Here is a 22,509-nt window from a genome sequence, read left to right as displayed (position 1 = left end):
AAGCATTTACAGTTCCTTAATAATTTTTAAACTTTAAAACATTATTCCCTTAGTGATTGCTCTAGAGTTTACCATCAATATATATCCTAACTTTTAAGAATTAGCTTTAGATTCATACTAATTTAATTCTGGCTAGAAATGGAAATGTTACTTTTTTTTTTTAAGAAACTCATTTATTTGAAAGGAAGAATGACGGGGGAGAGAGGGAGGAATCAGAGAGAGAGAGAGAGAGAGAGAGAGAGAGAGAGAGAGAGAAATCTTCCATCTGCTGTTTCATTCCTCAAAAGGCTGCAGTAGGCAGAGCAGTGGCCTTGGTACTTAGACCGTCTTCTGCTTCCTTCCCAGGGAGCTGGATTGCAAGTGGCGCCGTGATAGGGGATGTTGGCATTGCGAATGCTGCCTTCAACCACTGTGCCAAAGTGCTGGCCCTGACTTGTTACTTCTAAGTAGCTTTATCCCTTTTCCTCCTTTTTCGTGATATTATGGTTATATATATATTACATCTAGAAATGGTAAAAACTCATGTTGTCATAATTGTTACTTCATACAATTTTATGTCTTTTAAAGAAGCTAAGAGCAGAAGGGAGAGGAAGCGTGTGTCCTTGGCTTCTGTTGGTTGATTCTTGTTACCAGGTATGGTTCTGTTCGTTTGTTCCTGTGGATTCAGGATACTATTTAGAGTCATTTCTTCAGCGCAGGACAGCTTTGGTCTCTTGCACCTCTTTGTTAGTTCTTCATTACTATACTGAAATACTTGAGGCTGGATAACTTTATCAAGAAAAGGGGTTAATGTAGCTCTCAGTTCTGGAACTTCGAGCTGTGCTATGGTCTCAGAGAGCTTTGCTGGCTGAAAACAGGGAAACAAAGCCTGTGCGGCCCGGCAGGGCCCTGCTGTGAAACAGCTCTGCCCGAAAGTCCCCGGCGGAGGGGGGGGGGCCCTCTGACGGGAGGGGCTTGAGGCCTTTCCCCGTCCTCCCGCTGGCCAGCAGCTGGCTCCTGTATCCACATTAATCTCCTCAGCTGCACGATTTCTCTTCCCTCCTTCCCCAGCCAGCCTGCAAGCTTTCCTGCTTGGTCCACTCTCTTTCCTTTTTGTCCCTCAGTCTCTATAAATCTGACCGAAAGTGGCCAGTACCATCCGTGCCCCTGCATGACTACTTGGCTGTTTTAAAAGTTTCCTCCACCAAATAAATTAGCAGTTTAGAAGTGTAGCCTTCCACCAAGCTTCACAGCCTGGGAACAAGGCAGCCACGTCGTTCTCGGTGGAAAAGGAATCCTTGCTTCCACCTCAGCCCTGCCGTAAGCCCCTGTAGTGCCCCACGGAGCATTTGAGGCTTTTTCTAGCCTGTTCCTTGAAACCTTTTCAACCCCTCCCCATAGCCCAGGATCAAAGCCATTTCCACATTTTCAGCACAGCTCCACACCTTGGAGCCAATTTTCTGTACCCATCAGTTTTTTTTGTTGTTGTTGCTGTAACAAAATTTTATTATTATTACTTTTAAAGGTTTTATCTATTTATTTAAGAGGCAGAGTTACAGAGGGAGAGACAGGGAGAAAGGTCTTCGATCTACTGGTTCACTCCCCCAGATGGCCACAATGGGTGGGGTTGGGTGATCCGAAGCCAGGAGCCAGGAGCTTCTTCCAGGTCTGCCATGTGGGTGCAGGGGCCCAAGCACTTGGACTATCTTTTACTGCTTTCCCAGGCCATAGCGGAGAGCTGGATTGGAAGAAGAGCAGTGGGCACACAAACCAGTGCCCATATGGGATGCTGGTGCTGCAGGTAGAGGCTTAACCTGCTATGCCACAGTGCCAGCCCAGCTATAAGAAAATTTTGAGGCTGAGGCTGTAAGGAAAGATGCTGATTTAGCTCACGGTTCTGGGGATTCAAGGGCCTTGCACCAGCATCAGGTTGGCATTGGTGGGCATCTGACGGTAGATGGCCCCATAATCAAAGTGGTGAGAGAGTACATTGTGAGACAGGAAGAGGGTGAGACTGAGGTCCCACAGTCCCTTTCCAGGGGAGCTCCCAGTTGACCTGAGGACCTCAGGCTAAGTCCCACCTCTTAAAGGCCTCCACCTGTACATCACCACACTGATGACCAAGTTTCTAACAGATGAGTCCTTGGTGGACAAACCACGTCCAAGCCACAGCAACCTCCTTGTACCATTATTGGCAGTTGTATAGGGACAGCAGCATATGATGTAATTCGGTAATAGAATTGCTTTTTTAAAATGTTAATGGAAGAAGCGAGATGAAATATGTGTTGTATGGCCCTTCACAATTACATGATAGCTTCCAGTGGTGCTCCTTCCCCATGTGTGTTCTAATAACTTTCTGGAGTTATTTACTTCCAATCTGAATAGCTTCTTTCTGCTAATAACAAATGATACCAGTTTTGCTTATCTTGTATGTCTTTTTTTTTCATTTTTGAAGGACAGCTTTGCTGGTTATGCAGTTTTTTTTTTTTTTTTTTTTTTTCTGTGAGCACATTGAATATGTTACCCCATTGCCTTCTGGCTGCCATTATTTATGATGAAAAGTCAGTCATTAATCTTACTGGAATGCTATTGTCAAGAAAGTCTTTTTCTTTAAAGATTTATTTATTTATCTGAAAGGCAGAATTACAGAAAAGGAGGAAGATTTTATATATATACATATACATATGTGTATGTGTGTGTGTGTGTATATATATATATATATATATATAGTGAGAGAGAGAGATTTTTATTTATTTGAAAGTCAGAGTTACAGAGAGAGCGAGGTCTTCCATCCACTGGTTTACTCCTCAGCTGGCTGCAGTGGCTGGAGCTGCACCAGTCTGAAGTCAGGAGCTTTTTCTGGGTCTCCCATGCTGGTACAGAGGCCCAAGGATTTGGGCATCTTCCACTGCTTTCTCAGGCCATAGTAGAGAGCTGGATCAGAAGCAGAACAGCCGGGACTCAAACTGGTGCCCATATGGGATGCGGGCACTGCAGGTGGCGGCTTTACCCGCTATGCCACAGTGCCAGCCCTTGAGAGTTAGATTTTCTATGCATTGGTTCACTCCTCAGTGGCTGCAATGGCCAGAACTGCATCAGGCTGCAGTGAAGAGCCTGGAACTCCCTCTGGTCTCCCATGTGGAAGCAGTGGAAGATTGGCACAGCTCCTGCCATTGTGACCAACTGGGGAGTGAACAAGCAGATGGAAGACCTCTCTCTCTCTCTCTCTCTCTCTGTAACTCTTTCAAGTAAATAAATCTTTAAATAAAATAAATTAATTCCTGGTATTTTCTTTTACCATTAACTTTTTACAACTTCCTTTTATTTTATTGCTCTTTTTCCAACTTCCTTTGTTTCATTTTTTTTTGAATACTAGAATCTGAGATTTAGCTCTTAATGATTGCATTGGCTTCAGCTGAAAATTTGGATCTGTAGCATTTTCATTACCTTCCGTTTAAACATATTTTCATTGTGTTTTTCTTTGCCCATTGTTTTAGAATTATATATTTTTATAATTTATAAAATTTATATTTTAGTTGCAAAAAATCAGAGATTTCTAGTAAAATTAAAATCAGTAACTTTCCTCCCCAAAATATTGTCGTCAGTGTATAATGTAGGTGATTTCAAATCCTTGCTATGTGTTAAAACTTGATCCATAGCCTAGTGTGGCCTTGTGCTTTATCTGTGCTTGTGACAGGGAACATTTTGCATTTCTGGATGCAGGGTTCTGTTCATGATATATCAGGTCTATTGAACATGGTTTTAAAATCTCATGCATCTTTACTGCTGGTTTTTTGGGGGGTGTCTTTGTCCAACTAGTCACTGACTTTTTAAAAAAAGATTATTTCTTTCTTTCTTTATTTGAGAGGTAGAGTTACAGACAGTGAGAGGGAGAGACAAAGAGAAAGGTCTTCCATCTGCTGGCTCACTCCCCAAATGGCCGCAACAGCCAGAGCTGCGCCGATCTGAAGCCAGGAGCCAGGAGCTTCTTCCGGGTCTCCCACACAGCTTCAAGGGCACAAGGACTTGGGCCATCCTCCACTGCTTTCCCAGGCCATAGCAGAGAGCTGGAAGGGAAGGGGAGCAGCCAGGACTAGAACCGGCGCCCATATGGGATGCTGGCACCACAGATGGAGGATTAACCTACTGCACCACAGTGCTGGCCCCATAACTGGCATTTTTTTTTTTTACAGTGTATCAATATGACTGTGGACTTATCTATTTCTCTTCGTGCCTTTGATAATGTTTGCTTTATATGTTTTGAGGTTAAGTTATTAGGTATACCCAAATTTAGAATTGCTACATAAACGGGGTAGGTTTAATCTTGTAACAGTATGAAGTGTGAAGTGTTCCACTTTGTATTTCTACTTTTTTGTATTTCTGCCTTTTTACTTTGATGTCCACTTTGGTCTTACTGTTTCCATAGGTATATTCTATCCTAATTTCAGCTTGTTGTCTTTTCCATTGGATCTGTGTTTTGCATTGGTGGGTGTTCTGTACAGTGGAGTGCTTCAGTTTGAGTCCAGGCTCCACTTAGGATTCCAGTTTCCTGCTAATGTGCACCCTGGAAGGCGTTATGTTACGGCTCAAGAACTTGGATCTCCGCCTCCCAGGTAGGAGACGTGGCTGGACGGCCTGGCTTCTGCCTTTGGGGAGTAAACGGGAAGATAGAAGATCTCTGTTTCTGTTGCTCCACCTTTCAAATAAAACAAACAATGAACAAACGTTGTTCTAAAAGGTTGTCTTTTACAAACAGCATATAAAACTTAGCGCTTTTAAAAACCTACTCTGGCAGTCTTTTTCTTAAAATTGGAAATTTTCAGTTAATTTCTATTTCTGTAATTGTTACTGTTTGGTTTTAAATCTAGCATGATATCACATGCTTTTTATTTGTCCAAACTTGCCTTTTTCCCCGTTCTATACTTCAGTGACTACTTTTGTATCTATTGAAGTGTTTTAATTATTGTGTTTTCCTGTTAGTTGTTGATTTATGCTTGCTTTTTACTATTCTTTCTGTGCTTACCCTGGAGAATGAAAAATGCGATCTCCACTTAATATTAACTGGAGACTGTGACTTTTCCCTAGACAATGCAAGTACTGACATTATTAGCAGTATTAATATTACCTATTTGCTTATATTTGTCTGCATATTTAAAATGTTTTACCTCAAAATATCTGTAGACTTAGAAAGATCCCTGGAAACAACAGTCGAGAGAACTCCCCGGATTCTGAGCTGTTTATACTCAGTGTTAACTATGTAGCCTTAAGATAGTGATCAAGATTGGGCAGTTGATAACGATACAATGCAGTGAAGGAAACTATTGGGCTCGTTCATGTTCCCCAGGTCCTACACACCCTTATTTTTGGAGGGTGTGTGTCCTCTGCACTTTTACCAAGTGTATGTGCACGTAGCCATTCACAGGCCACAGAAACGTTCTATAACCACAAAGAATCGCTCATGCTACAGCCTTTCCTTAGCCCTCGCGCTGGCAGCCCCTTATCTGTTCTCCACAGTGGTGACTTTGTTATTGGGATGTTGTAGAAGTAAGCTCGTGTGGTACGTGACCTTGTGATTTGTGTCAGTCAGCATGAAGTCTTTGAGGTCAGCTGTTGCATGTACCAGTAGTTTAAATCAGTGCTGAGTAGTGTTCCACAGCATGGATGTGCCAAAGGTTGTTCATTCACCTGCTGGGGGCCATTGTGGGTGTTTCCAATTTTTTTTTTCTATTACAAATAGAATATTCTCAGGCCTCTGGCATTGTCACTACTTGTCAATTTTAGCTGTTAGAATACATGTGTGGTGAAATTTCATCATGGTCTGAGTTTTATCCTAACGACTAATGATGTTGAATATCTTTTCATATTTATTTGCCTCTTTAATGAAATACCTCTCCATGTCTTTTCCCTATTTAAACAGGTAGGTTGCTTGCCCTTGTGTGTGTGTGTGTGTGTGTGTGTTTAATGTGGAGTTTTGAGAGTCCTTTGTATATCCTAGCCTTGGGTCCTTTGCCAGGTATGTGGTTGGCCAATGTTTCTCCTACATTCCGGACTTTTTGGTTCATCCTCTTAATAAGGTTTTGCAGAAGGAAAGTTTTAAATTTTGATGAAGTTCAGTGTATTGATTTTTCCTTTATGGTTTGTGCTTTGGATGTCATATTTAAGAGCTATTTACAAAGCCAAGGCTTTCTCTTAGGTTGTATGTTTATATTTAAATGTAATAATTTATTTGAGTTAATTTTTGTATGACCTGTGAGTTTTTTTTTTTTCCCTACAGATACTCAGTTGCGCTAGCACATTTTTTGAGAAGCCTGGGCTTACTCTGTTGATTCCTTTTATGTATTTGTTAAAAATTGGTTGGCCACACTGGTGAGGGTCTACTTGTGAGTTTGCTATGCTGTTTCAGTGAGTTATATGTTCGTCTTTAAACCAATACCACACTCGCATTGGTGAGTGGTGTAGGCAGAAGGACTTTACCCGATATGTATATAATAGCCACTCTTGCTTCCTTTTGATGGTTTGCATAGTAGATCGCCCCACATCACTTTTTATTAAAACCTGTGTTTTTATACTAGAAGTGAATTTCTTATAGAAAGCATATAGTTGTGTCATGTTTGTAGCTACTGTGCCAATTTGTCTTTCAATTTACATTTAATGCAATGCCATTTAAATTTAATATAATTAATTATTGATAGGCGAGGGTTTAAGTCTGCCCTTTTATTTCTGTTCTCTTGGTTTCATTTCTCTATTTTCTTTGCCTTCCTGTGGGTTACTTGACTATTAGAATTTCATTTCGGTTTAGCTGTGGTGTGTTTGTGTGTATCTTTGTATAGATTTTTCAGTGGTTAGTGTGGATATTACAGTGGACACACATAGCTTATCAGAGTCTACTGCTGTTGATATTTTATCTGTTTGAGTCAAGTATAGAAACCTTCTGTCTCCGTTGTCCTTTATTCTTCTTGTTTTATAATGTAATTGTCATAAATACTTGCTCTCCAGATAGTGGGAGCCATGTTGGCCAATGTGATAGGTTTTGCTCAACCTCTAACAGAATTTTGAAAACTCAAAAGGAGAAGAAATGTCCATTGTACTTTATTTTATTTTATTTTATTTTATTTTTTGACAGATAGAGTTAGACAGTGAGAGAGAAAGACAGAGAGAAAGGTCTTCCTTCCATTGGTTCACCCCCCAAATGGCTGCTACGGCTGGTGCTACGCTGATCCGAAGCCAGGAGCCAGGTGCCTCCTCCTGGTCTCCCATGCAGGTGCAGGGGCCCCAGCACTTGGGCCATCCTCCACTGCCTTCCTGGGCCACAGCAGAGAGCTGGCCTGGAAGAGGGGCAACCGGGACAGAATCCGGTGACCCGACCGGGACTAGAACCTGGCGCTCATATGGGATGCCGGCACCGCAGGAGGTGGATTGACCAAGTGAGCCATGGTGCCAGCCCCCCCATTGTACTTTTTCATAATTTTATTCTTCCTGTTCTTCCTTCCAGGTGTCCCAAAGTTGTTGTTCTCCTCCTCTGTTAAGATTTATTTATCTTACTTGAAAATCAGAATTACATAGAAAAAGGGAGACAGAGATCTTCCATCTGCTGGTTCACTCTGCAGATGACTGCCATGGTCCAGGGCTGAGCCAGGCTGAAGCCAGGAGCAGCATCTGGGCCTCCTCCATGGGTACAGGGGCCCAAGGACTTGGCCCATCTTCTGGTGCTTTTCTCAGGCCATTAGCAGGGAGCTGGATTGGAAATGGAGCATCTGGGTCTTGAACCAGCAGCCGTTAGGAACGGTGGTGCCACAGGTGGCAACTTTACCCAATATGCCATAGCAATGGCCTCCTCACTTAATCTTTTTTTAAATAAAAAAGATTTATTTATTTATTTGAAAGGTGGAGTTACAGAGGGACAGAGGCAGAGAGAGAGAGGTCTTCTATCCACTGATTCACTCCCCAAATGGCCACAATGGCTGGAGCTGGGCGATTCAGAGCCAGGAGCCAGGAGCTTCTTCTGGATCTCCCATGTGGATGCAGCGGCTGAAGCACTTGGGCCATCCTCTACTGCTTTCCCAGGCCACAGCAGAGAGCTGGATCGGAAGTGGAGCAGCTGGGTCTCGATGGCAACCCACCTGCTACACCACAGCGCTGGCCCCTACTTACTCTTTTTAAAAATTAATCTTTTCCCAGAATCTCCTGGAATCTGGAAACAATTACTTCAAAATTTGTTTCTGCTGATTGCAGTGTCCGGAGCGTGTGTGTGTGTGTGTGTGTGTGTATCACTGGCTGCTTCTGCTGGTTTCCTTCTTGTGGTCTTGTCTCTTCATTTGCTTGGGGATTTTTGACTATGTGGCAGGAAGAACTTGAGGTCTTGCACGATATCTTCTCCCAGTGATTTGCTTGCTTGTCTGCTTCTGCCAGGCTCTTGGTGGCACTAGATTCTGGCGGCCCCCGGATGCAGTTCCCGGGCACGCAGGCGAATGGAAGCTGGAGCGGCTGGTTCCCGCTCACACACTCCTGGGGTTCACACCCGCTGTGCATCCCGAGGGGTGCGACTTTTTCAGTGTGCACGCAGCCTAAGTCCCTATCCCTGTGGGGCAAACACAAGAGCTGTTCACCTGCTGGCTGCCTTTTCTGGGTTGTCTTCACCCTTCCTGTTCCCTGCTGCCCCCTAAACACTTTAACCATATGAAGCAAGCAGCAGCAGTGGCAGCCGCACACTCTGCCTGTGGCAGCTTGGTCTCAGGCAGGTGCCTTTGAGACTGGAGACTCCCAGGCTCTGCTTCCAAGCCCCTCAAACAGCCAAGTAAGAATGGCTTCCCAGGTAGCTCTCCTCGTTGGCTTCTGCAGTCCATGTGATGCATCCAGTGAGAAAGAGCATGCACTGTAGTGTCTTGTAGACTGGGGTCAAGTCCCAGGGACAACTTGCCGATCACTCTACGCATAGGATTGTAGAATAGATTATCTGTGCCGGTGGTAATGGTGAGTGATCAGCTGCGTTCACATGCAGTTCTGGCCTCCTGCAGGCTGGCTCCAGGCTGGCTTCCATGGACGTGCAGGAGGGGTTCTGTCCCCTCCCTGTCCTGTCCCCTCCCCGCCAAGACTAGGATGCCCAAAGGCCCAGCTCCAGCTTAATGGCCACCGCTGCTTGCTTGAGGCCCAGCTCCTCCCTTGCACCGAGGAGGTAAAAATGCCTCCCTCGAGGCTGTGGGATGACAATAGCAGAAGTGACAAGGGCACACTATTTCATAAGCATCCACCTGGTGCCATTGAATTTTCACACCGAGTAGAGTGAGGCTGAGCTAACAAACAGCCTATGTGGCACGAGCCACATTCAGAAAGTTCTCAGGGGCTGGCACTGTGGCACAGTGGGTTAAGCCGCTGCCTGCAATGCCAGCATCCCATATGGACACTGGTTTGAGTCCTCACTGCTCCACTTCTCTCCAAATCCCTGCTAATGCTCCTGAGAAAGCAGCAGAGAATGGCCCAAGTGCTTAGGCCCCTGCACCCACATGGGAGACCCAGAAGAAGCTCCTAGTTCCTGGCTACAGCCTGGCCCAGTCTGGGCCATTGCATTCGTCATGACGGGTGTGTGTGTGTGTGAACCAGAGGATGGAAGATCTCTGTTTCTGTCTCTCCTTCTCTCTCTGTTAACTCTGCTTTTCAAATATATAAGTAAATCTTTTTTTTTTTAAAGGCAAAGCAAGTTCCCAGAATCAGAGAGCACAGCACAGTTAGTACCCAGTGGGGAGCCCTGCCATGCCACTCACCCCGTGTCGGCCACCACCCAGTGCTGCCCTTCTTGCCTTTCCCTCTGTATGCACAAGTGCAGGTGGGAGGGGCTGGAAACTTTCAAGGAAATCCCGACCTTTACAGATCAGGATTTTTTTTTTTAAAGTAACCTCAGAACTATGTGGCTCTTAAAAAGAACTGGACAAAGAAGGAGGCACCTTTCTCTGAAGGGAGGAAGGAACCTCCACTGTGATATGGCCTTGGCTAAATAAGTTTAAAGTTGGTGAACTCAAGAGGCTTCCATAGCCTTGACAGCTCATGGCAAGAGCCTCAGGTGATTACTGATGTCATAAATAAGAGTGTAAATTGTTAAATCAACAATGGGAATCACTGTGCACCTGCTCCACATGGAGGATCTCTGTCCTTAATGTGTTGTGCTATGAGAATTAACGGTAAAACTACTAGTCAAACAGTATTCCTTATCTTGTGCAGAAGTGTGGGTGCAGTCTGTTGAAATTTTGCTTGGTATATACTAAGTTGATCTTATAAAGATAATTGAAAATGAATCTTGATGAAGAGTGGGATGGGAGAGGGAGTGGGAGATGGGGTGGCTGCAGGTGGGAGGGAGGTTATGGGGAAAAAGCCACAATAATGCAAAAGTTGTACTTTGTAAATTTACATTTATTAAATTAAAAAGAAAAAAATTGAAGAAAAAAAACCTGGCTAGTACTCCTTCACAATCTCTACCTTGGACGGGATTCACTTGTCCGTCTGCATCTGCAGCGTGCTTCACACACCGGGGTTCTTTGTACGGGGATTCAGGTTAAGACCCACGTAACTCACATCTGGTTGATGGGTCTCTTAAGTATCTTTTTCATTTTTGGGCTTTTTACATCTTGCACAGAATCATTTTGTCCTGGAATGAAGAAATGAAGGAGAGAAGGACTGGTGGCTTGCAAGAACCTTCTCAAGGCGTCTCTGCAGGAAAATTGGAGGGTACTAAATTCAGTCTGAGGCCGTGGAGGGTGGTGTGACCTGCAGCACTTGACCTCACTTACTGATTTTTTTTTTTTTCCGGAAATCCGTCTTTCCTCAGCCTTGTCTAAGGAGCTGACCCCTGGCAGGGTGGTGGGCGAGCATTTGCAGCTCCCGGTCCCGAGCCAGACTGCTCGGAGAGCCTGGGCATTATTTATGGAGACATCGCAGTGACAGGGGAACTTCTGGCCAGGAACTGCCGGTGGTGTCACATCCTTAACCTGGCTGACATCGGAACCCCCCGGGGGGAGCATTTCTCCAGGAAAGTATGGGGGGGTCAGGAGCCCCCATGGCGTCATTTCAAAGCAATAATAAAGATATCAGAAGGGCGATCTGACAGGCACAGACACTGCTGGGCCAGTGCTGGGGCTGGGCAGATGGTGCCGCGGAGAAGCCGGGGCTGGGAACCAGATGTTGCGCTTCCTGAAAATAGACATGTCAGGTCCTCAGAGCTGTCAGGTGTCCCCTCATTAGCCCATCAGCCTGCACACAGCCGGGTGCACTGATGTCTCACTTAGTGGTGGCACCTGGCAGGGGACCCAGGCCTGGGGTTGCAGGAGCTTGGGAAGGAAGGGCCACCTCTCAGATAAGGCCTGAAGAGGGGGAGCCATTGCAAAGGGCAGCAGTAACCATGTGGTAGCACGGACAGGTTTCTGCTCCAGGGGCCATGTAGAGAGCAAGTGCCCAGTGTTACCAGGGGCCTACGTACCTGGGCATTCAAGACTCCTCCAAGTCGCACCAGCGGTGCATTGCCTGGCTCTGGTTTTGTCACCTCTTGCCTTCGCACATTCACCCTTCTTTGAGTGAATTCCCTGTTTTCCACTGAAACAAAGGGACTCTTGGTCACTGGCCTTAAAAAAGGCCACACAAACCCCTACAGCCTGCAGCATCAGTGAAGGGCAGTAATAAAAGCCAGCGCAGTGACCGCTGAGCAAGGATGCTGAGTGCCCGCCAGAGCATCCCTCTCCGCTCGCCAAGCCAAGGCCCAGCCTCTGGGTTTGTAAAGGGGACAGGCAGGTGCTAGACAGGGACTGTCCCCCATGCAGTCCCTTCTGCAAGGACAATCTGGCACAGAAGCACCGGGGATCAGGGTCCCTCAGTGCCAGCGTGTGGGAAATGCTTCCCCTGCCTCACCCCCTGCCCCATCCAATAGGAATTCCTCCACCAGGAAGCCCAGAAGGGAATGGGGACCCTGATTCGCTGGCTCAAACACGAACAGTATTGGACAGGGCAGCCCTGGCCGTGTGGGGCAATGGGACTCAGACCCGGGGCACCAGCCTAGGGCCACCAGCGTCCATGCCGGTGTGCAGGCTGCCTGCTGGCGGTTTCAAACTCATGGGGGCTGGCCGTCCAGCTCTGGGAGAAGAGCAAAGGCTGTCTCCGATCCCCCTGGGGAGAAGAGGTGTCATTATTTCGGGCCGGCTGAGTGCTGCTGACAAAAAGAACAAGGGAGGAGGGAGCAATTAGGCCCGCTGCGCAGGCCGCTGGTATTTCTCTCGCAAGCGGCGCTGCGGCTCGAGACGCTGTAATTAGGCCCTGGTAATGACAGGCTGGGCATCCCCGCGCCCTGTCAGGGGAAGAATCCATCTTACGGGTAATTGCGGGGTTGGCGGTGTCTGAACGTCTCTTTCCGCTCGCCTGGGCCTTTCCCGGGGCGGGGAGCTGGCAGGCCACTCTGCCACCGCTGGGGTGCAGGGAGGGTCTGGGGGGGCTGAGGCTGCAGGAACTCCCCATGCCCTGGTCCATGCCAGCAGCCCCCAAACCCTCTTTCTGTGCTTCCCACGGTCCTCCTGCTGTTACTCTCCCTACGTGGATGGAAGTCGTAGCCCCTGCCTTCTCTGTGCCTCCCCTCTGCAGCTGCTGTGTCACTCAGAGGCAGAGGTGAAGCCCCTACCCACTCTGTCTCAGCCCCTGGCTGGCACGTGGACACCGCAGGGCCTTGACGCTTGGCTTCCCCTCCTGCTGTGCTGCTCCGCCAGAGACTGGCCCTTACCCCTTGAGGTCCCGGCGTGGACACTGTCTTAGCAGCATGCACCTGGGCCCCAGCACCTGCCGGCCCACCTCCCTGCTTTCCCTTTCATCTTCGCTCATTGCTCTGTAACTCCCTGCTTCACTGCTCGCTGTCCTCCCTGTGCGGTTCTCACCTTCTCACAGCCAGAAGCTTTCCTTTGGTTGGTTCCCTGCTGGACTCCTTGCTAGCACACAGTAGGTGCTCAATAAGTGACAGCAGCTGTTGGGCTTCACCTGAGGCTCTGCTCATTCCTGCAGCCCACACAGAGGCCCCCTCTCCTAGGGAGCCTTCCTGGAATCTCCCAGGGGCCACACCGTCCCCTGCTGAGGACACATGCTTTCCCTCTGCTCGGCCGCCATCTGTGCCGAATCTGTCCCCTCGGACTCCTGGGTCAGGGCTCAGGGCTGAGGCTTCTCACTCGCTCCACCTCAGAATAACCCCATGAGGGCTGGGCATTTGGCAGAGTGGTTAAGCGCTGCGTGCAATCCAGCTTCCTGCTAATGTGCACCCTGGGAGGCAGCAGGTGATGACTCAAGTAATGGGGTCTCCAACACCCAAGCCGGACACCTGCATGCAGTTCCTGGCTCCTTTCTTCAGCCTGACCCAGCCCTGGCTGTCCTGAGCATTTAGGGGGTGCACCAGTGGGCAGAAGATCTCTTTGTCTCTGCCTCTGCAATGAACAAGTAGTAACCCTGTGAGATACAGATTGTGTCCATCCCCATCTTACCAAAGATGGAGGCTTTTCTAGCCCAGGGGTCCAAACTGCTTTGTCAGCCACCATAAAACAGTGAAATAATTTCAATACAGAGCTCCACGTTCTGCAATCTATTAATTTGGAAATTGTGGATTGGTTTTATTTGTATACAATTTATTGATATTGATTTATTAAATAATATATTCAGTTGAGCATTAAATATACTAACATTTATTTACACTTATGAAAATGTGTGCTGGTACAAGTACTGAGGCCCACCAGGACGCAAGAGCAGCAGCGCACTGAGTGTGGGGTGGAGGTGAGGAAATGCCCCGTGTGTGCCTGCCTTTTCCACAGTGCACCTTGCACGGCCTCTGGGGCCACACAGCCCACTGGGAAACCCAGTAGCCCATGGGCGAGTGAAACAATGAATAAGGAATAGAGTGAGCGCTGCAAATCATGGGGGCCAAGAGCAGACATGCTAGAAGCAGACCTCTTGCCTGCCTCATTAGCTGGACTTGGGCAAGTTTCTTAACCTCTCTGAGCTTTCTCATCCACACAGCGGAGATGCCAGTAGCTTTGACTTCATAGGGCTGTGGTGAGGATTAAATGAGGTCATCCATTGAAAGTACTTAGAACAGGGGCGGGCACCTTGTCAGCTGTTAGGAAAATGCCTCCTCCTGGCAACAAGGCTGTGACAGAGGCCAGGGCAAGGGAGCCAGGCTCTGGGCATTCAGGAGGGGTAGCCTGCCCTCCGTACCCTCTGCTCCCTGTCACTGCTGATGCGGTCCCCTCTTTGCAGCCAGCATGCACCTCCAAGTGAGTGACCAGTCGGGCTCCCCTCCTACCAGGGGAGGGTGGTGGCCATCAGCCGGGGCAAGGAGACAGGCACCCTAAAGGATGAGAGTGTTTTGCAAGGCAGGATGCTATGGGTTGAGTTCCTGGCTCCTGGCTTCTGCCAGGCCCAGCCCTGGCTGTTGTGGGTGCTTGGGGTGGGTAGAGGAGCCAGCAGATGGAGGATCCTTCTCTCTCTGTCACTCTGCCTTTCACATACATAAATAAAAATTTAAAATATACATTCCTTGAAAGAGGAGGAGGCAGGAGCTCTTGGAACTGGAGCTGCAGATGCAGGTGGCTTCTGGCCAAGGATGTCCTTGTCGGGGTCCTGCCACATTCATCCTGTCTGATCGCTGGCTCTGGTTCCTGGCTAGCAGGAGAGTTATTGCCGCCCCTGCGGGTGGGCGGACAACGTGAGTAAGGGTCCCCCACAAGACTATTGACAAAGCCGAACAGGCATAACGAATCCCAATTCTTCTCCCGTCCCAGTGCCGTTGGAACCGCTTCGGTGGGGCTCAGAGATCCCTCCTTGGACTGCGTTCCTGCAGGAGCGTGGCAGCGCGGCTGCCTCGGAGGTGGTTGCATCACCTCGTTGCAGTGCCAGCTTCTCGATCTTGAAGAGCTGTGGGGCCTCTCTGTGAGGTGCAGGCTCAAGTTGTGCTTGAGTGTGACCCTGGCTGTTTTGTCTCACTGCTGTGATGAGGTAGGGGAGCACCTGCTCTCCTGAAAGACTGGATTTCCTCTTCCTCGCAGAGGCTTGGCTGGTAAGGGCTCAACCGGATCATTGCTATCATGGTTGCTGCCATCGCCATCGTCATCGTCGTCAGTAGGAGTGGCTGTGGCTGTGGCTGCGTGGCACGTCAGGCCTTCCTTCCAGGCGCTGCAGTTCAGAGAGAAAGGCTTGGGTGGCATGGAAAGGAAAGCTCAGCTCCCCAGATCAGAGGAAGGCAGCACGTTTCCTAACCCCACACCAAGGGGCCTGGAAGCCACCTCAGGTGCCCTGATGGTGGGCAGTGCAGGTGAGAAGATGCTGAGGCCCCACGAGGCACCTCCTCTGCCTTCTCTGTGCAAGTTGGTGACATAAACAAAAGCGAAGGCCGGACAAGATTTGGCAGCGCACCACAACCCAGACGCTTTCCTCAATGCAAGCACGTGTACGAGTGGTCAGTGGGCTTAGAGTGGGCTTGGGCGTAATTCCATGTTAACCAAATCATGGCCAGGCAGAGCCTGGCTCTGGGTGTTTCATAGCCTAGCGTCTCTCAGCTGGGCCTGACCTTGGGAAGCACTTCTTGCCTTCATGAGTGTGTTATGAATAATTCTTTTTTTTTTTTTTTTGACAGAGTTAGACAGTGAGAGAGAGACAGAGAGAAAGGTCTTCCTTCTGTTGGTTCACCCCCCAAATGGCTGCTACGGCCAGGGGGCCATGCCAATCCGAAGCCAGAAGCCAGATGCTTCCTCCTGGTCTCCCATGTGGGTGCAGGGCCCAAGCACTTGGTCCATCCTCCACTGCCTTCCCGGGCCAGAGCAGAGAGCTTGACTGGAAGAGGAGCAACCGGGACAGAATCTGGCGCCCCGACCGGGATTAGAACCCGGGGTGCCAGCACTGCAGGCGGAGGATTAGCCCAGTGAGCCGCAGCACCAGCCATGAATAATTCTTAATTAGGTGAACGAGTATCCATCAAAGGAGTGGCCAAGAACCAAACAAGAACAGGCTGAAGTAACCCTGGCACGTGGTTTGGCCACACACTCCCAGCATGCTCCTGGTGGGGCAGAAGTTGAAGGTTTTCCCTGTGATTTTTTTTTTTTTTTCAAATGATTTCTTGCAAAGCAGCCAGTCCATCGGGGTGATTTGAATAGTTCGTTTGCAAGGTTGTCTTGTACTTTCATGGCAAATGTGATGGGTGTGTGTGTGTGTGTGTGTGTTTGTCAATATTTTATCCTTGAAATCTCATCCAGATGAATGTACTTAAACTATCAAACCCCAGTGAAAAGCACCCTTTGTAGCAAACTCAGGAGCTGTCCCTGGGATACTGAGCACAAGTAGGGGATGCCAGAAATTTCTGCAGTGTCATCAGAGCCCCCCAGAGCAAGGGAATTAGGTGTGTGAGAAACAGGGATTGTAAAAGTGGCTTTCCATGTAGATCTTATCAAGGCCACAATGCTGTTCGTTAGGGAGCAGTCCTTGACTCCAGCACAGTCCTGTCGATGCAGCCTTGCAGCCAAGTCACTGCAGCAGCGGCCAGGGCCTGGGGTCCACGGCCTCGCCAGTATTCGCGAAGGTGAGGAAATCATTTAAGGCTCCCCATGCTGCAGAGATGGACACGGCACTCTGGGCCGGCCATGCCGTCTTCAGTGGAGTCTCATTCAAGGTGAACCTGACTGTCCGGGAGTTCCCGGCTGTGTCCGACAGTCGGTGGTTCTTAGCCCCTTGCAGAAGTGTCACAGGGAGCCGGCTGCAGCAGGCGTGGCGGCCTCCCCTTTAGTATTTCTGGTGCTGCTTTCCTCAACTGTCCCCAGGATCTGAGGGCCCCGCTTGGAGAAACAGCCGTGTGTCAGCTCCTGTCTGGGGTTCTTTTTGTGCTTGTTACGTTTCACCCGTTAAAGTTCTGGGGGATGGGTCTTCGATATACTGACAGGATGATTTATTGCTTTGGGGGGTCACTGGGCCAGCGATGCCTGCAAACATCCGTGGAATGCCATCAGTGGGGTTTTCGTGGGGGCCCGTGGGGAGCTGAAATATGCACAGTGGCAGGCTGGCCCTGTGGCTGGATTTGAATGAAATTGCAGGTAGCCCTTGCTTCTTGCGAGAGTGTTTAGGATGCATCCTGGTGCCTGATTAGGCAGGCGCCTAAGTCCCGAGCCCCCGAGTCCCCCAGCCCCTGAGTCCCCAAATCCCTAGGCCCCCCAGCCCCCGAGTCCGCTAGCCCCTGAGCCCCCAAGTCCCCAATTGTTGAGCCCCTGAGCCCCCAGCCTCCCAGTCCCCAAGCCTCCAAGGCCCCAAGCCTCTTCTTGAAGGTGAGTTCCGGCTCTTCTTGGCTCCCATGTGTATTTCTGGTTATCTACTTTTTAAAAAATCAAGACAACTTTGACATCCCACAAAATTCAGCATTTTAAAGTGTACAACTAGGAAATAGTGAGGACTCGTATATTGATGGGATTGTGTAAGTGTTGCCACAACCAAACACTTATCACCCAGAAAGAAACTATGTACCTATTTTTTTTAACATTTATTTTATTTGAAAGACACAGAGAGGGGTAGAGACAGAGAGAGAGGTCTTCCATCCACTGGTTCACTCCCGAAATGGCTGCAATGGCCAGAGCTCGGCTGATCCAAAGCCAGGAGCCAGGAGCTTCCTCTGGGTCTCCCATGTGGGTGCAGGGGCCCAAGGTCTTAGATCATCGTCTGCTGCTTTCCCAGGTGCATTAGCTGGGAGCTGGATTGGAAGTGGAGCAGCTGGGACTTCAACCAGTACCCATATGGGATGCTGGCACTGCAGGCCAGGGCTTTCACCTACTGTGCCATAGAACCAGCCCCATGTACCTATTTTTTTTAAAAGACTCATTTATTTATTTGAAAGTCAGAGTTACAGAGGAGGAGAAGCAGAGGCAGAGTTACAGACAGACAGAAGTCTTCCACCTGTTAGTTCTCTCCCCAAATGGCAACAATAGCCAGAGCTGAGCTGATTGGAAGCCAGGAGCTTTCTCTGGGTCTCCCACGTGGGTGCAGGGGCCTAAGCACTTGACCATCTTCCGGTTCTTTCCCAGGCCATAGCAGAGAGCTGGAGCAGAAGAGGAACAGCCGGGACTAGAACTGGTGCCACGGGTGGTGGCTTTACCTGCTATGCTATGGTACTGGCCCTACCCTGTAGCTATTAACAGTGCTCTCCAATGCCCTGAGCCACCACAAACCTACCCTCTACTCTGTATCCTGGCTATTGTGGGCCTTCCAGATACGTGCAGCCATATGTGTGGCTTTTATGACTGGCTTATTCCACTTTGCATCATGTTTTCTAGGTTCGTCGCTGTTGTAGCAGGTGTTTTTTGCTGCATTCCTCTTCATGTCTACATAATGTTGCACTGTGTGATGGGTTCCACTTGGTTGGCCCGTTAGTCAGCTGGTGGACATTGGCGTGTTTCCACCTTTCAGCTATCGTGAGTAGTGCTGTTTGTTTGAATATTCTGTGACTCTACCTTCAGTTGTCCTGGGTGCAAGCCGGGGAGTGGAATTGCTGGGTCATGGGGCAGCTCTGTTGGAGGAACTGCGCAGCTGTTTCCCGTGGTGGCTGTACCATGCTGATTGCCGCCAGGAGGGTGCGCGGGCTCTCATGTGCCCACATCCTGGCCGACACCTGTTATTATCTGTCTTTCTGATTATAGTCATTCTGGCAGACGTGAAACGGCGTCTCATTGTGCTTTTGACTCACGTTTCGCCTAGGACTAGTAATGCTGAATATGTTTTCAGTGTGTGTTGGTCATTTGCACATCTTTTTCTGGAGAAATGTCTGTTTATGGCCGGCGCCGCGGCTCACTAGGCTAATCCTCCGCCTAGCGGCGCCGGCACACCGGGTTCTAGTCCCGGTCGGGGCGCCGGATTCTGTCCCGGTTGCCCCTCTTCCAGGCCAGCCCTCTGCTGTGGCCCGGGAGTGCAGTGGAGGGTGGCCCGAGTACTTGGGCCCTGCACCCCATGGGAGACCAGGAGAAGCACCTGGCTCCTGGCTCCTGCCATCGGATCAGCGCGGTGCGCCGGCCGCAGCGCGCCAGCCGCGGCGGCCATTGGAGGGTGAACCAACGGCAAAAGGAAGACCTTTCTCTCTGTCTCTCTCTCTCACTGTCCACTCTGCCTGTCAAAAAAAAAAAAAAAAAAAAAAAAAAGAAATGTCTGTTTGGATTATTTCACAGTCTACATCAGGTTTATTGTTTATTGTTTTTTATTGTTTATTGTTGAGTTTTATGAGTTCTTTATTCTGAATACTAGACCCTTATCAGATGCATGATTTACAAATGTTTTATCCCATTCCGTGGGTTGTATTTCCACTTTCTTCGTGGTGTCCTGAGATGTGAAGACATTTTAATTTTGGTAAAGTCTAATCTACCTAATTTTTTCTTTTGTTACCTGTGCTGTCGCTATAAGAAGTTGTTGCCTAACCAAGATCGCAGAGTTTTGCAGTTCGGTTTTCTTCTAGGAGTTTTATAGTTTTAGCTCTTGCAGTTAGGGTTTTGGCCTACCCTGAGTTTATTTTCAAATGCAGTGCGAGATAGGGGTCTGAATTCAGTCTTTTGCATGTGGATTTCCAGCTACTCCAGAGCCATTTGTTGACAAGACGATTCTTTCTCTGTTGCATTGCCTTGACCTCCTTGTTAAAAATCAGCTGATCACAGAATACCTCTGGATGCTCAGAAATTTTCCGTTTATCTATTACTCTTACATCACTGCCACACCGTTTTGATGAATGTGGCTTTGCGGTAAGTTTTGAAATTGGAAGGTATTAAGTTCTCCAACGTGAAAAATTCTTTGTCAAGATGATTTTGGCTACTCTGGGTCCCTTGCATTACTGTATGAATATTTGGATGAACTTGTCAATTTATGCAAAAAATGCAGGATTTTAATTTTGGATTGTGTTGAGACCACAGATCAGTTTGGGAATTAGTGCTCTGCTAGTAGTATTAAGTCTTTTAACAGTTAATTGAGAAGGGGATATGTGTATGTATGTCTGTGTGTGTGTACATAAATTATATATATAAATATATGTGTATATATGGAGGGAGAGAGAGAGAGCAAGAGAGACTCCCATCTGCTTGTGCCTGCAATGGCCAGGGTGGGGGTAGGTCTGGTACTAGGAGTCAGAAGCAAAATTCTGGTCTCCCACAGGGGTAGCAGAAACCCATTTAACTGGAGCCATCCCCATTGTCCCCCAGGGTCTGCCCTGGTGAGAAGCTGCAGTCAAGAACTGGAGCCAGGAATCAGAGCCAGGAACTCCAGTGCGGGAAAGGGGCATCCCCACCATGGGGCTGAATACCTGCCCTGGTGCTGTGTCTTCTGAAACAAATGTTGGAGGCCTTTCCACTGCTCAGGTCTCCTTCAATCCCTGTCACCAATGTTCGTCTTTCCAGAGTACTTCCTTTGTTAAATTTCTTCCAAAATACTTCTTAAACTTTTGATGCTTTTGAAATGGAATTGTTTTGTAAATTTCATCTTTGCTTCCATTGCCAGTGTATAAAAACACAATTGATTGTTGTGTATTGATCTTGTTTACCACAAAATTGATTTTTTAAAATTTATTTGACAGGTAGAGTTATAGACAGTGAGAGAGACAGAGAAAGGTATTCCTTCTGTTGGTTCACTCCCCAAATGGCTGCTACAGCTGGTGCTGCGCTGATCCGAAGCCAGCAGCCAGGTGCTTCCTCCTGGTCTCTTATGTGGGTGCAGGGCCCAAGCACTTGGGCCATCCTCCACTGCCTTCCCAGGCCACAGCAGAGAGCTGGACTGGAAGAGGAGCACTGGGACTAGAACCCGGCACCTATATGGGATGTCAGCGCCACAGGCAGAGGATTAACCAAGTGAGTCATGGTGCCGACCCCTCCACAATATTGATTAATTTGTGTGTGTGTGTACCAAATATAAATTAGAACAAACTTATCAAGATCCTCAAGAAATCCATTGGGATTTTGATTTTGTACTGAATCTATAGACAGATTGGGATTAATTGGCATCTTTGCAACATTAAATATTCTTGTTGATGTGTAAGAATTTATGAACTATCTCATCATTAGATACTTATAAAATATCTTCCAAAGTTATAATTTTATATATGCAAGCTTTGTACATCATTTTTTAGATATATCCCTTAGAGTAATCCTCAATAAAATATTTCTTCATTAGGTACTTTCAAAACTTGAATTTTATGTATGTTAGATTTGCATATTACTTCTTAGGTTTATTGTATTTTTTACTAATAGGACACATATGTCTTAAAAATAATGCTTTGAAATGTTTTCAATTGATATATAAACTGTGATTGGCGTTTGTATACCACTTTTTTTAAAGATTTATTTATTTATTTGAAAGTCAGACTTAAACAGAGAGAGGGAGAGGGAGAGTCAGAGAAATGTTCCCTCTGTTGTTCACTCCCTAAATGGCTGCAACAGCCGGAGCTGGGCTGATCCAAAGCCAGCAGCCAGGAGCTTCTTCTGGGTCTGCCATGTGGGTGCAGGGGTCCAAGGACTTGGGCCATTGTGGGGAGCAACTCGGACTAGACTAAGTTACTGAAATTAAGACTTATTCTATGCATCTGCTCTCCCACAATATGGCGCTGGGAGAGGAGTAAACAACTTTTACACAGCTGCCTCCAGTTCGACCAATAAACAGCAGGACCTGCTCCTGATTGGAGGAGAGCAGCGTGCTCGGCGTGTGGGTAGCAGAGTTGGGATTGGTGGAAGAGGACTATAAAGGAGGAGAGAGACAACATGCACCAGGAACATCCGGATAACATCTGAGCAGCCCCCGAGAGAGCCGGCCACCGGTGTGCCACTCCTCCGTGGAAGTGGGGAAAGTGGCAGGGGGAGCCGCCCCTCCATGGAGGTGGAGGGTCGGCAGCCAACCCGGGAAGAACCAGCAGCAAACCCGGGAAGGGCCGAGCAAACAAAAGAACAGCGCAGGGTTTAGTGTCGTTCCTCCGTGAAGAGGGGGAGCGACAGGCCATCATCCGCTGCTTTCCCAGGTGCATTAGCAGGGAGCTGGATCAGAAGTGGAGCAGCCGGAACTTGAACTGGCGCCCACGTGGGAGGCCAGCACTGCTTAGCGTGTTCACCTTGCTGAACTTTCTGTTTAGTAACTTATTTACAAGTTCTTTGAATTCCCAAGAACTGAAGAGTAAAGTTAGTCTAATTCTGTTGCGGGCAGGAGGAAAGAATAGCTGGGGCTGACACCACTTAAGTCATGCACTGTTTGTTTGTCAGTGGCATCACCCTGAACTTGGAACTCAGTACTCCCACTCCTGCAGCACAGTCCCCGCTCTGGCACCCTTTGCCTCCACTGGCTCTTGTTGACTGCGGGCTCGGCTGTGATTCAGTCGGCACGAGGACTTGGCTCCGTCATGGGTGGAGAGGAAGTGGCAAAGGGTTCGCTAGTGGCCCCAGGTTCTTCCTGCTAAGTTGTTGGGAGGGGGCCAGGAGAGGGACACTGAATGGAGCCCGTGTCTTTGTAACCTTAGCCACACAGCTGAGGTTGAGGATA

The 22,509-nt window shown here is 48.3% G+C and overlaps 1 long non-coding RNA gene across 1 annotated transcript in view; it reads left to right on the top strand.

The window, feature by feature from the left end:
• LOC149124407 (uncharacterized) overlaps nt 1-21,005 on the top strand; it is a 60,131-nt gene extending 39,126 nt beyond the window's left edge. Inside the window, exons 3-4 of the long non-coding RNA XR_016214992.1 lie at nt 18,291-18,428; nt 20,193-21,005. This is a non-coding gene — a long non-coding RNA (uncharacterized LOC149124407). The remainder of the gene's footprint in view (nt 1-18,290; nt 18,429-20,192) is intronic.
• Nucleotides 21,006-22,509: the final 1,504 nt, after the last annotated feature.

The sequence above is a fragment of the Oryctolagus cuniculus genome, chromosome 10, assembly GCF_051225735.1.
Source record: "Oryctolagus cuniculus isolate XC-2025 breed Fujian yellow rabbit chromosome 10, ASM5122573v1, whole genome shotgun sequence".
Lineage (NCBI taxonomy): Eukaryota > Metazoa > Chordata > Mammalia > Lagomorpha > Leporidae > Oryctolagus > Oryctolagus cuniculus.
Note: the sequence above shows the minus strand (reverse complement) of the source record. Positions and strands in the feature narration are given on the sequence as shown.